The sequence below is a fragment of the Lutjanus erythropterus genome, chromosome 12 (genome assembly GCF_056507025.1).
Source record: "Lutjanus erythropterus isolate fLutEry1 chromosome 12, fLutEry1.hap2, whole genome shotgun sequence".
NCBI lineage: Eukaryota > Metazoa > Chordata > Actinopteri > Lutjaniformes > Lutjanidae > Lutjanus > Lutjanus erythropterus.
The window spans coordinates 19,639,016-19,651,818 of NC_139328.1; the positions used below are offsets into that span (position 1 = coordinate 19,639,016).

The following is a 12,803-nucleotide window of genomic DNA, read 5'->3' on the forward strand; positions in this document are numbered from 1 at the left end:
TGGACTGACTTCTTGTTGTTCTTGGTCACAATAAATGTGGCAGTTGTTGCACAATAACATTGTTGCTCAATTCAAGGAGCTGGCATCAGTGGGGAAAATATCCTTTTTGCAACTTGCTCTTTCCCATCAAAGCTGTCTTAAGCTTTCAAAGAACATAGTGTAGACAACATGTCTGTCTCGTTTTGTTTGGCCTTTGAAACAGCTAGGCTTCCCTCGGGTCTGACTCACTGGGATGGGAACTTGTATGTTTTCTTACTTAGCTGTACCAAAGCTGAACTGGCTTTTTATTATTTATTGTTTGTATTTTTCCTTTTTACTTAATGATTTAGAAGTACAACCCTCACTGTACAACTCATCCCTGATAGTCGTGACTTGGAGTGGTAGCCCAGACTTGATTAAAAAAACAACCTTGAGGTGAAACTCAAGATGGACAGTTGTTTCATGTCTGTTCAGCTGCTCAGTAGCGTAAACAAACAAGACAAAAAACTGTCAGACACTGTCATTTGATCACAAAAAGCCAATTCCAGTCCACCCTGGATGACCTGCAGGTTGTCCTCCTTCACCTCCACCATGCCGACCACTGACCCTTCATTCCTCTTTTACGACTGTGCTTCAGTCACTTTGTCACCAGTAATGTTCCAGAGAAACATTAAATGATGTGTTGGAAGTGACCTGAGGAAATAACAATGGTCATGTGCTCCTTATTTGATTTCCTGACCAAACGCACCATATATCCTTCACTTAAATGACTGCCTTGGCTGTAGTCTTTTCCTTTTCAATAAATTGCTGTTTGGAGCAGTCAATCACTCAGTCTCTCTCCCCATTGGATTTCTCAAAAGTAATTATGGGCTGAGCATATGGATTTTTCCATAGAACTTGATTTCTCATAATCGGTGAATTGGGTGATGTGTAATGGCCTGTTAATGCATGATGGATCTGCTCACTCTGCTCCCTGTTGGGACATGATAGAGGTTGCTTACAATCACAGATCAATGCCAGCGAAGGCGAATGTGTCAGTGGAGCCAGACCTTTGTCTATGACGCATTATGTCAGTAGACAGAAAACCTACTAGCTCTTGTCAGGTTATTAAAGTTCAAAGCTTTGATGCTGTAGGTGAACCACAGACTTATTTATGATTAGGTCTCAGACTTGAAAATGCCAGCAGTGGAAAGTTTCTCATTTGTTTTCGTGTCAGGACGTGTTGCCTGATGGTGACAAGGTCATGAGTGGTTGTTTTGTGATGACAAGGCCTAATTGTCAATCCTCTGATCTGTACTAAATAAGATGTTTATGCAGCTAGGGGTGAGTGTGCCAGATACGTCTTGCGTAATGTGCAATGTCAATCAGCGGCCACCGCCTGTGTGATGTGCTAGCTGTGTTGATAGTCACTTTTTAGTCTCAGTTGTGACACCTCTTTCTTACAGACAGTAGCTCATTCATTTTGACAGGTGCTGAGGAGAAGGTTTAGAAAAAAGGCCTTCTTTATCACTAAATTCACCAGTGTTTTGACAAGAATGCTTTTTCTCCGCTGCCCCAAGCAGTGAGCTCATTTGATTGAACTAGGTTTTTGTCTGTGCTTTGACATCTACGCAGGCTTGCTAAACGCACGTTCAGGTTTTGACATGAGAACATATCCAAATAAACAGAGGTTTATTTTAGAGAAGCTCATGGTATTATTGTTGCCAATTAGTAATGAAGAGAAATTGCCCTATAAAAGACCACTTCATGTGTGGTAGTGTAGTTTTAGTTCATTGCCTCTTTTAAAATGAATTGAAAACATGTGGATCACTTTCAGTCCTTTTCTCTTCTTTTTATACTGTTCTACTCTTCTTTTTAAATGTTTATATCTACATTTTATGCCCAGTTATCACCAGCCACCAGAGGTCTGTTTTGTGCTCATAGCATTACACCTTTTGATTTAAACCTTAACTCTATGCATTACAACCATGCGTTTCTCAATGGGAACACAAATCCACTTTGTCAGAGAGGACATTTCCCTCCTTGCACAAAACTCGTTTCAATTCCACATCATCCCATTACGCCTCCACATTGATTGGAACAGCCTACATTTTCAGGGGCGAGATGCATTTTTTTGTATTTTGTATGTATCATGAGGCAAAGGTTTATGCTTGTGTATGAGAAATGTGCAGTAATACAGGTTGGAGACGTACAGTGGCTTTGGCACATATGAATTCTGCCTTGCATTAAGCTATTTTCTGAAAATAGGAGAAGACTATAATAGACTGTAATCGGGATTACAGTTGTTGCTCTAGTGTGTGATATTGCTCCTTTCTTTGATGTTATATCCCTAAGTTACTGTATGTTACACTGCTAATATTTTTTTTTTTTTTTCGCAGAGAAAGAAGGTCACACTGGTTGCTTGTGGACTGCCATTAAATAGAATTAAAGGTCGCAGCTTTACCTTGCTCTTGAGTATGAGGGGATAACTGTGGTGCTAAACTGCAGTAAAGCAAATAAAATTGAATGTAGGCTTGATTTATTTGGTGCTTGGTTCTGGGAGTACAGTCATGTGGCTGATTTATCCTTCTGCCTCCACCACCCCCCTTGTATGCTCAGCCTCCCAATTTCTTCAAATGCCTGGCTTAGACTCGACATTCTACTTGATTACTTTATCAGCCCACCTGTCACTTCCTCCAAAGTTATGACTTCTATTTCAACAGACCACTGCCGCTGATGTCAAATAGCAGCAAGTTGGACTGGCCCCTCACTATCAATAAGATGTCATATAATGGAATGATAAGTCTTCACATTCTTGGCTACCCAAACACAGACTTGGACGTTCTTACCTTAGAATCTGAGCATGTTTTCACACCACAAATGAGCTGCACCAGAGTCTGCTTGAAAGTGGGCCAGGATCAGCCTTTTCGAGTGGTCTCAGCCTGGTTGTCGCGTGTCAAACCCTGTCACGCTGATGTGCATTTCCAATACCTTGTGTAACATGCCAAGCTAACTCTACTCGTATTTGCTGGGGAGCAGAGATAAAGAGGTTTTTAAAAGTGTGCTCAGCTTTCAGTGCTAGAAATGAACTGAATTTCTGTAGTTTGAAGCCTAGTTTCTCTCCTGCATCGCTGTTTGTACTTTCAGGTTTCTGCTCTATTTTACTGTTTCATGTTCACTTTCAGTTATATAGGTGTCATGTTGAGTTACTGCTGATGAAAAACGCACATTTCCTGGTTTTGCTGGTTCACAATAAAAGCATTTAAATAACAAAATATTGGGGGATCTTCATTGTGAAGAATTTATGGGAAATTAAGTGTTTATTAGCCTTTTTCAGTTAAAAGACATGCCTTCATGTTGGTAGTCCTTTTGTAATAGAGATGCAAATCCCTGTCCCGTTGGGCCAACGTGCCAAGTCAAACCAAGTCAAGCCAGTCCATGTGTACTGAAAATGAGTAATTGTCAGCTTTCACACCAGCCTAAACAAGCCAGACTAACCTGACAAATGCAGGGTTTGTTTTAATTTAACCAAACAGGTGTGAAAGCATCCTTAGACGATGACATGTGTGTTGCATGTTCTTTAGTGTATTCAATGTATTCAGAATCAGTTTAACATTTGGCTTTTGTTCTTCTTGTGGTTTGTCCTCAATCGTGGGCAATAACTCTTCTTCCTGCAGAACTCTGAGGTCCCTGGCTTGTTTTGGGAAGATGGATGGAGATTCATTTGGTTTCATTATAATGCCTGACTTATTTATAGCCTGCCTGTGCAGGGCCTGTTGGCCCACTGTGGCCCTGTAAGGATGCTTTGGGCTGAGGCGTTGATGAAACATTCTTGTGTCCAGGGGGTATTCTCTGAGGAGAGCAATGCTTGTTTAAGGGAGGGCAGCGAGGTGACAATACAAGAACCATGGGCAAGGCCACTGAAATCTAATTCCACTAGCTCTGCCTAGTTACAGCATTCCTGTTTGAGTGCTTTCACCTATCAAAGTCTTGCACTGCTGGGGTGTTGGGCAATGTAATGATACCACAAAGCCCAACTGCATGGGAGAAACTATATATCGGGATTTGGCCCTATAAAGTAGTTATCCCAAAAAATGGGAAGGGGGAACTTATTTCGGAAAAAACATGGCTTCCTTGAAACTTTCATATTTTATTTACGCACATTTTGGAGTTTGTAGTTCCACAGCACCAATCCCAAACCTTTATCTGGATCTCCCCCTTCAGCCTCAGAGATTACTGCTTCGCAACCCTGGAGCAGGGATGCTGTCTGCCTGGTAATTTGATGGCTAATCCCCTGCCTCTTCCCTACAAATCTCTTCCCTGATAAAGGGGTTGCTTCTACATTAGTAAACATGGGAGACTTGGCTGCCTAGGCTGACAGTCAGACAAGCGGACTAGTTGAGGACAGGGGAGATAGTGGGATAACCAATTCTTTATAGTTCATAGGAAAGCCCCTTTACATCTCAAGCTTGGAAACTTAACTTAAGTGAAGATGAACATTTAAACCATGGACATGCCTTTAAGCTTGCTGGTAAGGAGATCTAATTTTATGTATGATGTAAATAATGCATAGCACATGTCGGCCAATGTATGAAAACATCCTCCCCTGCTCAGTATCTTATGAGGTTAGTCGTTTTAATGGTTTGATAGTGAGCTGTGACTGTCTGTCAGAGTGTTGTTGTTGCTTTGTAGAGAGTTTCCTTACAGTCCATTGTTGATGCACATTCATTAGCTTTTTGACCCGAATATGTTATCCTAATGATCACTGCACAACTGCCACAACTAGACGCGATGGCTCACTTAAAAGGAATTCACTTCCTCAGATCTTTCTTCACAGGCTTACACCGGGCTGCATGGGCTGACTATGTGACCAGTCATTGCTTGATTAGAGGCAGTGCTTGAAATGAACTTTTTAAGTCCAGTGTACGACAGCTGTCCTGAATTCTACTTTAAACTGTCCCAGACTTAACAACCATTGTTCCAAATTGAACTTCTTTCTTTCATTCTACATAATGAGTATAGTTTTATATTTGTTTCAATAACTTGCATCACTTCATTGACTCACTCTGGTCTACCATGAAAATCCAAACATATTAAATTTGTAGTGTTATATGGCAAGGAAGGAAACTAACTTGTCTCATGATGGTCTAAACCCAGCTCACATTCTCTATTAGTGGGTGAACAGTCCAATGCTTGGTGAATTCTGCTTCCCAGTGATAGGAATAACTGACATTGAAGCGTCAAAAACTGTCATTGAACCATGAATGCTTGGTTGCCACAAGCCAGCTGTCCAAATATAACCAATTTATGGTGATACATAGCAAAGAAAAGCAAGTTCACAGATTTGGAAAGCATATTTTCCAGATAATTTACTGGATTTTTTTTTTTTTTTTTTCTGTTTTCTGCCCATTGACTAATCAATTGATTTTATAAAAATGTGCCGGTCCAAATAAACCTGTCTTGTTTTCATCTTTGAAGCAGGATCCAAGAATCTTTTGTAATTTCGCTTGATAAAGGACTCACAATGATTCACTGCTTGTTTCCCCTCCACTTCTATCTGAATAACAGATAAGTGTTTAGCCACAATTGTAACACCTAAAAGTTAAAGTGATATATATCCCATGCTACATAACTATAATAATTTAATATGTAATGATATGCTTCTCTGGGAGAGCTGCAACAATTGTCGCCAGGACATCGTGACATCCTTAATTTTGAGCAGTGATTGCAGGCTCTGCTACACTCAAGACTTTTATTTGTGAGTGTTAGCCTATGCCCCCATATGATTTCTGTTTCCTGGTTGGCTGTACATCTCCTGTGATGGTGCATCATCAAAACACTAAGCCTAGAAATCAAATCTGATGCCTTGAGCCCAAACATGCTCAGCCAAGTTTAACAGGACCTGGCAAGATAGCATTTAACCAGTCTATGGAATGACTTCAGCTTGATGACTGCAACATTGGCTGTGATGGCTTTTCATTTGTTGACCTGACAGAGGCACTTTAGGCGTCAGGGTGGATCTGGTGGGCTGAGTGACAGGTCCTGTTCCTGCATGTCTTTCTGTATGTGTAATGGCCTGGTGTTCAGTCTAATCGTTGTCAGACAGTGAGATGACATGTCAGGAAGAATTTGGTGAGATCTCTGTTTTCAGCAGGCCAGTCAAACATCACGACTATACAAATGGACTGCAGCAAGGGCTCAGAGTTTTGCATGTTTCTGCATGTTTTCTGTTTGACTTTATAATCATTTGCAAATGCCAGCACTACAGTTTTGCCCACACATCCTTGAACAACATATAAGTGAGTGAAAAGTTTAGTCATAGCTCTATTTCTACTGTTATTTTGGGTTCTTAATTCATTTTTCAACTTGAGTGTAATTCCTGAAGTGGCCTATTTTTTTAAGTTTTACTGATTTACTGATTCTTTTTTTCATAAATGGCACTATTTTCTGAAGATGGCATCTCTGCCGTCTTAGAATTTTTGCTCTTTTTTCATACAACACTTGATCTAAATACCAATTTACTTGATTGGATGTGTTCGCGCTCTTGTCTAGATTTTTTTATGAAGTGGATTTTCACCCAACTATTTGATTAGTCAGTAAAATCCTTTGACTCGCAGTCAGCTCAGAATTTCTCTAACTGGATGTGTCCAAGAGATCTCTGTGTGCACTGTGTGTATGTGTTGTGTATGTGTGTGTGTGTGTGTGTGTATGTCTTGTTAGCCAAGCTGCAGAACAGTGACTCTACACTGGTGGTAATTGATAGTCTGGAGGCTGTCTCAGCTGCAGGTAAATCCTATCTGCAGCTGTACTGTGAGGCAGAGGGGTGGGGTAGGGGAGAGAGTATAAATAAGTCTTCCAAGGACTAAGGATTTCAGAATAACTAGAGGGATGGGGGGGTAAAAAAGGACGAGGAGAGCAGATAGTGTAGCTGAAAGACAGGGTGATGGCGGGAGAAATCTTTAATATGTTAGAAGTTTTACCTCGCAGACAGTTCAAATTTCTTTAAGATTGTGAAGGCTTAAATGTACATTAAGGCTGCATTTTTCTCAAGAACATTGCTCTGAAGAACAGTGTATTACCCCATGTCATCTTTGTTCTGTATCCACTGCTTGCCTATAGTGCACAAAGCTAAGTGCAGAGGCTTAGGTGTGGCTTTCGCCTCTTTTAAAGCACTTCCATCAGATTGACAGAGTGAAATTCAGTCTTATGCTTTGCCCAGGGAAATATACTGTGAGAAGTAAGAAGGGGAAGAGCGCGGGAGAGATTGGTCCCAGCGAGAGATTCATAGGTAGTAATGAGGACGTTGGTGGAGTGCAGGTCGTCGTGTTGTAGCTCCGGCCTGTCAGTATAATGGACCCGCTAGTCAGCTGGCAATCGATTGTACTGCTCACGACCTCGTCTGCCTGTTGTTCTTCACTCTTCCTGTCTGTCAACCTGCCACCCAGAGATGGAGGACGAAGCAGAATCTTCTCCCAGACGACAGATACAGTGTCCAGATACTTTCTCATTATCAGAAAGGTGGTCTTAGGTGAGGTGTGGAGGAAGGCAGGCCTGACTCTACTCAGCAGTAAGGATCTAATTAATTCCTGTTTATCATTGCCTATGGCTGGTAATGATCAGCAGTGAGCTGATGTATTAAGTTGCAAACTTTTGTTCTTTTGTGTGATTTCTTTTTTGGGCTGCAGCTAATAACTAGCTAATTATTGATCAATCAGTCAGTACCAGGGTCATAGGGTCACTTTAAGATTTCTTGATGTCTTTTACCAAGAGTCCAAACACCAAAACATTAATCTATGGTGATATAACAAAGGAAAGTTTAAAATTCTTAGATGCTAGAAACAGAGAATATATTGCACATTTTCTTAATGATCAAAAGATTAGGCGATCATCAAAATAGTTTGTTTGCTGTCCAAAAATGTTCTAGCTCTAGTCTAACAATACTGCCTCATTTTCATCTTTGTGCTTGATAGAGGACTTACAACATTTAAAGTTCCCATGGTTTTAGGTGTTTTTAATCACATGTATTGTGCTGTACTGATATGCCATACACCATCTTGCCCAACAATGACAAAAAAAGTAATTTTGTAGATATTCTCTGGTATTTTTAAAGGTATTTCAGAGTTTGTCTTCTCCCTGAAAATGTTTAGAAACTGTTGATGACTCATCCTGCAGCCGTGGGTGTACACTAATTTTATGTCCAATGAAACGCTTTGTTGCTTATGATGCTGCCTGAGCATGGAAGAAGAATACATCCACTGGGGCACACAGTGTCTCTGGCAGCCAAGCTTCACTGTTTAAGAGCATAACTTTATATGTTTTTTTGCTGATTTGAGTAAAACTGGATCATATTTTATGGTGTCCCCTATGATGTCTTCTGGCTGCTCAGCTTCCTCATTCAGTGATTTAATTACAGAGTTTCCTGATGGACAGATAGCTTTTGCACCTTACTTGTTGCTAAAATAAGTTAGCTAACTGCTAGCTTACTGCTGTGACTTAGCCCCAGCTTGCTAGGAGCCAAACCCAGCAAGAAAACCACCTTGGTACTGTAGCCCATTTTCTGTTGTCAAACTGGGCGTTATTTGTCTTAGAGGCTGTTTTGGTCCTGGTCACTTAAGCAGTAAGCACTCAGCTAGCTCTTTAATGGGAACTTTATTTGATGATCAAACTTGTTGATTCATTTTTATCAACAGAAGAAATTTTTGGGGCATCCAACAGAAATACAGTTTCCTGCTCTGCTCATATCTTGCAGGACAAAATGTTGGATGAGACTCTTAGTAAGGACAGACATGCCAGTTTAGTGATGACTTTAGAGTCTACATCTCTGTAATTTATTGCTCTGTAGCACTGTCATAGTTTTTAGGAGAACTGAACTTTCTTGATGAACATGGTCTAAGCTGAGAGTCCCAGCTTCTCTTGCCCTTTATCGACTGGTCCCTGCCTATTCCACACTCATCTCTTTTACATTTTAAATCCTCAGGCCTCTGGAGAGCAATGGGGATATATGGTTCCATCTGCTCCAACAGACTGGCTCATGGCTCAGACAGTGAGAAAGAGACACAGAAGGAGACACTGGCCAGGGAGGGAGGGAGGGAGAGAGAGAGGAAACAGGGGGATGGAGAGAGAAACAGACTGACAGAAAGACAGAATGGCTTATTAGAATCTGCCTCTTTTCACTAGGTAGACAGGGGCTGAGAGGATAGCCGTCTGTAATAGAAGGCAGGAAAGGAGTTGGATTAGGACTTTGGGATCCTCTTTATTTCCACATTTGGAATGGCAACTAACTCATGTTAAATCTGTTATGTCTTAACTGTTTCAGGTAAGCCGGGAGTCTCGGCTTTCCTTTGTCTAACACAGCTTTTTTTGTTCCAAGGAAGGTCTCAAAATAGCATATGTTTGTGTGCCTTTTAGATCTGAACACATTTCTTATCAAGGGATCCTCCTCTGTAAATAGAACCTTATGCTTCACTCCAGAAACCATCAGGTACAATCTTTCTGTTTCCCAGCACAAATGCTTAGTAATATAGGAAGTGCTTTTCCCAGCCCTCGCTGAGTTAGTCTAACCCTTCCCTCTGTCAACACTGGGTTTGGTTCGGCTGTACCTTGGACCACAGGAGGATTGTTTTCCCGGCGTCGTTTACATGCTCTGTGGTAAGGTGAAATAATAAAACTACTGTGTCAATACACAGTTTCATCCACGTGTTTCAGCTCTGACTGAAGACGAACAAGCCCAAAACCATCCAGTATAGTGTGAAAAACCCTGACAATCTGTATTATAAAGTGAATTAAGGCTACAATGTCAATGCATGTCCTCACCTCTGTGTTTAGTGGTGGATGATTGTTGCTGACATGGCACTTCCACAGAATTAGATTTGCATAAAAGGATATAAGAGGCTGCTTTCGTGCTCGCAGTTAAGCAAGCACAGACCATTCACCCAGTGCCCATGAGTGAGTGAATGACCACAATTTTTGATCAATAGCTGACAGTAGAAGTCTGGCTAATCCATCCACTGACAGTTTGAATTTTACTACCATGAGTCAGCAAATCCTAATATCTGCACAACTGTAATCACGTGCATATAAAGTTGGGGTGTTCAACATGGATAGAGCTGCAATGTTAGTCAGATAATCAGTTATCTATTAAATGAAAATAAATAAATGAATGAATTAATGAATTAATTAAACTTTTATTGCTCCTAACGGAATCTGTTATGCACCAGAAGCATAAATTAATTCAATAGCAATTAATTGTCACTTTGCAAAAATATCAATATAATAATTTCGGGTTCCAGCTTCTTAAATGAGAGGATTCCCTGCTTTCTTGGCATTTATGATAGTAAATGGAGAGTCTGTGGGTTTTGGACTGTTGGTTGGACAAAAAAGCAAGTTGAAGATTTCCTTTTGGGCTCTTGGGACTAGACTAATTAGTTAATCATGAAAATAATCAGGAGATAAATCGATAATGCTAATTATCATTAGTTGCACCCCTAAATATAGATAAACTGCTAGATAAAACAGATTTTGCTAATCTGGCAAATCAAAGTATTAGATCTGATTCAAAACATGAGAATCCAATATTGCCTCTAAGTTGTTCTGTTCGTTGATTGGTATTTTCTCCAATGAGCTGACATATTCAAGGGGAGCGAAGAGTGTAGCGAATTCCCTACCACTCGCACAGTATACATCCTCATATAGCACAACCTTAGCACAAAGTATTGTGGCAAACAATTACCAGAATTGCTACTCTGTCACCGAGCACAGAGGCTACAGCTTGGTTCTCATGTAGGCCTCTGGAGGGTCCATGCTGGCCAAAGAGCTTCACTCCCAGCCCGTTACAGTCACTAATCTGGCCTGACACCAAGCTGATTTACAATACCCCCCTACCCTAAGCACTGTCTGACTAGAGGTAATTGATTTAGAACAGTGGAGACACCTGCTGAATAGTATGAAACCCTCAAAAGCCCCCTCCTACTCTCTTATACAAAGTTAGGCTAAATATCCCCACCTCAGTGCAACCTGAAGAAAATAAATATGCTTAAACCCAAAGAGAAAGGGATGGTTTTCGTCTTTGCTGGGCAACACCAGTGAGAAAACCTGCTTATACACATTTCAGTTTGTATCGTATTTCATATCCTTTCAGCGTAGTTCTACAATGCTTAATTTTTCTAATATTTCAGCTCTTTCCGGTTGTTAGAGATCCAACCATGAAATATCCATGGATTGAGCTGAGCCTGAACAACTGCCTCTGTTTGGCCAGCTATTGATCTATGGAGCTCGGTATTTGCCAGTCTTTCTGCTCACATGCCTTCACTCTGTTTGTCTTTTACTGGCGGAGGAGACCAGGCTTTCTGCCCAGGGGGTGGTGGGGATGGGGTTGAGGGGAGGTTGAAGTCCTTTGCACGGTGTGAGGGGAGGGGGAGTCCGTGCCTTCTGTGCTGCCTGCCTAGTCATTTTATGGCACCATCTGTCCACAAGCAAACCGTCAAGTGGTGACGTCTTAGCTCATCTTTCTTGCCTGACAAGTGTGAATATCCTTTTGATATATATGCACATCTGCTGTTGAGAATGTTTCTCAGTTTATATTGCTAATTTAATGTTTGGCCATAGTGCAAAATCATTCTTAATTATGCAGCAATTCATTTGTGGAACTCTCTAAAATGTAAAACACAAATATTAAAAACTTTTTTTTTTGGTCTTTCAACTAGGACAAGGCTATTGACTTACATTTTTAGAAACCCTGTATTGAATACAAAGCTTAGTTAGTTTATCATTATACATTAGAATTAGTCTTGTTTAAACCCTAGCTGGGAAGAATCACAGTTTGGCCTAAACATTCATAGATAAATACATAAACAGTAATGATTTATAAGCAAAATTGTAATCTTAATAATGTAAATACCCCTTATAATAAATAATATGTCAAACTCCTGATACATATGGATGTCAGCAAATGTGAATAAATGAGTCATTTTTCCATACAAAAGACATAGAAGTAGGGAAAATGAAAAAGAAACCAAATATTCCATATAAATTTTAAAGCTTGATTTGTTTGTATTCTATAAATATGGCTCCTAAGCTTGCTGTTACTTCCCAGAAAGCTGTTTCATCCACTTGATTGGTCCGGTTATACACAGCATTACTTTTATTTGATGAATGTCTGTTTTACATTGAGCCTGCTTTTTGATTTATTGCAGGCCCTCTGCCCAGCACTTTGTAGTGCAAGCCATTTTCTCCTTGCTCTGCAGCTCGACAACGCCAATAATCACTCTTCAATAAATTCAAATGGAAGTGGCACTCTGGTATGTCTCTTCTACTTCGTGTAATACATATCAGTGTAATACATATCACCTTTCATTCCCAGATTGATTTGCAGCTTGAAAAGATTGGTAGCCCCCCAGAGGTGATTGTAAATCCCTACTTCAGTGGCAATTTATGGAGGTGCCTGAGTTTTGTTAAATGTTCACTCAACCAGACTAAATGCCAATCGACATTGTATCATATGGGTGAAGCCAATATGTGACGGTCTTTGCATTCTGTCAAGAGGCAAGTTAGTGCCTGTGTCAGGATATTATCAGGAGCCTGGTGCATTAAGTCCAAAACTCATGTGTCACAGATTACATCACAATGTGTCATGGAGGCTCTGCATCATATGTTATAAAAGACTGCATAAATTTCATTTCGCTCTAGTGCTATTATAATTAATTATTTAAAGTGTTTTAAATGAACTATTGCACTTTACATTACGTTAAGCTAATTAGACATAACAAACTACGCTACTATTTGACAAAAACTAGGAATATGTTCTTCATTTAGTATTGGTATTAGCTCCTTTATTAGACCCCTATTAG

The 12,803-nt window shown here is 40.3% G+C and overlaps 1 protein-coding gene across 12 annotated transcripts in view; it reads left to right on the top strand.

Annotated features, from left to right (window-relative positions):
- The window catches only part of LOC146317890 (receptor-type tyrosine-protein phosphatase F), a 220,428-nt gene that overhangs the window by 49,738 nt on the left and 157,887 nt on the right, over positions 1-12,803 (top strand). The window lies entirely within an intron of this gene.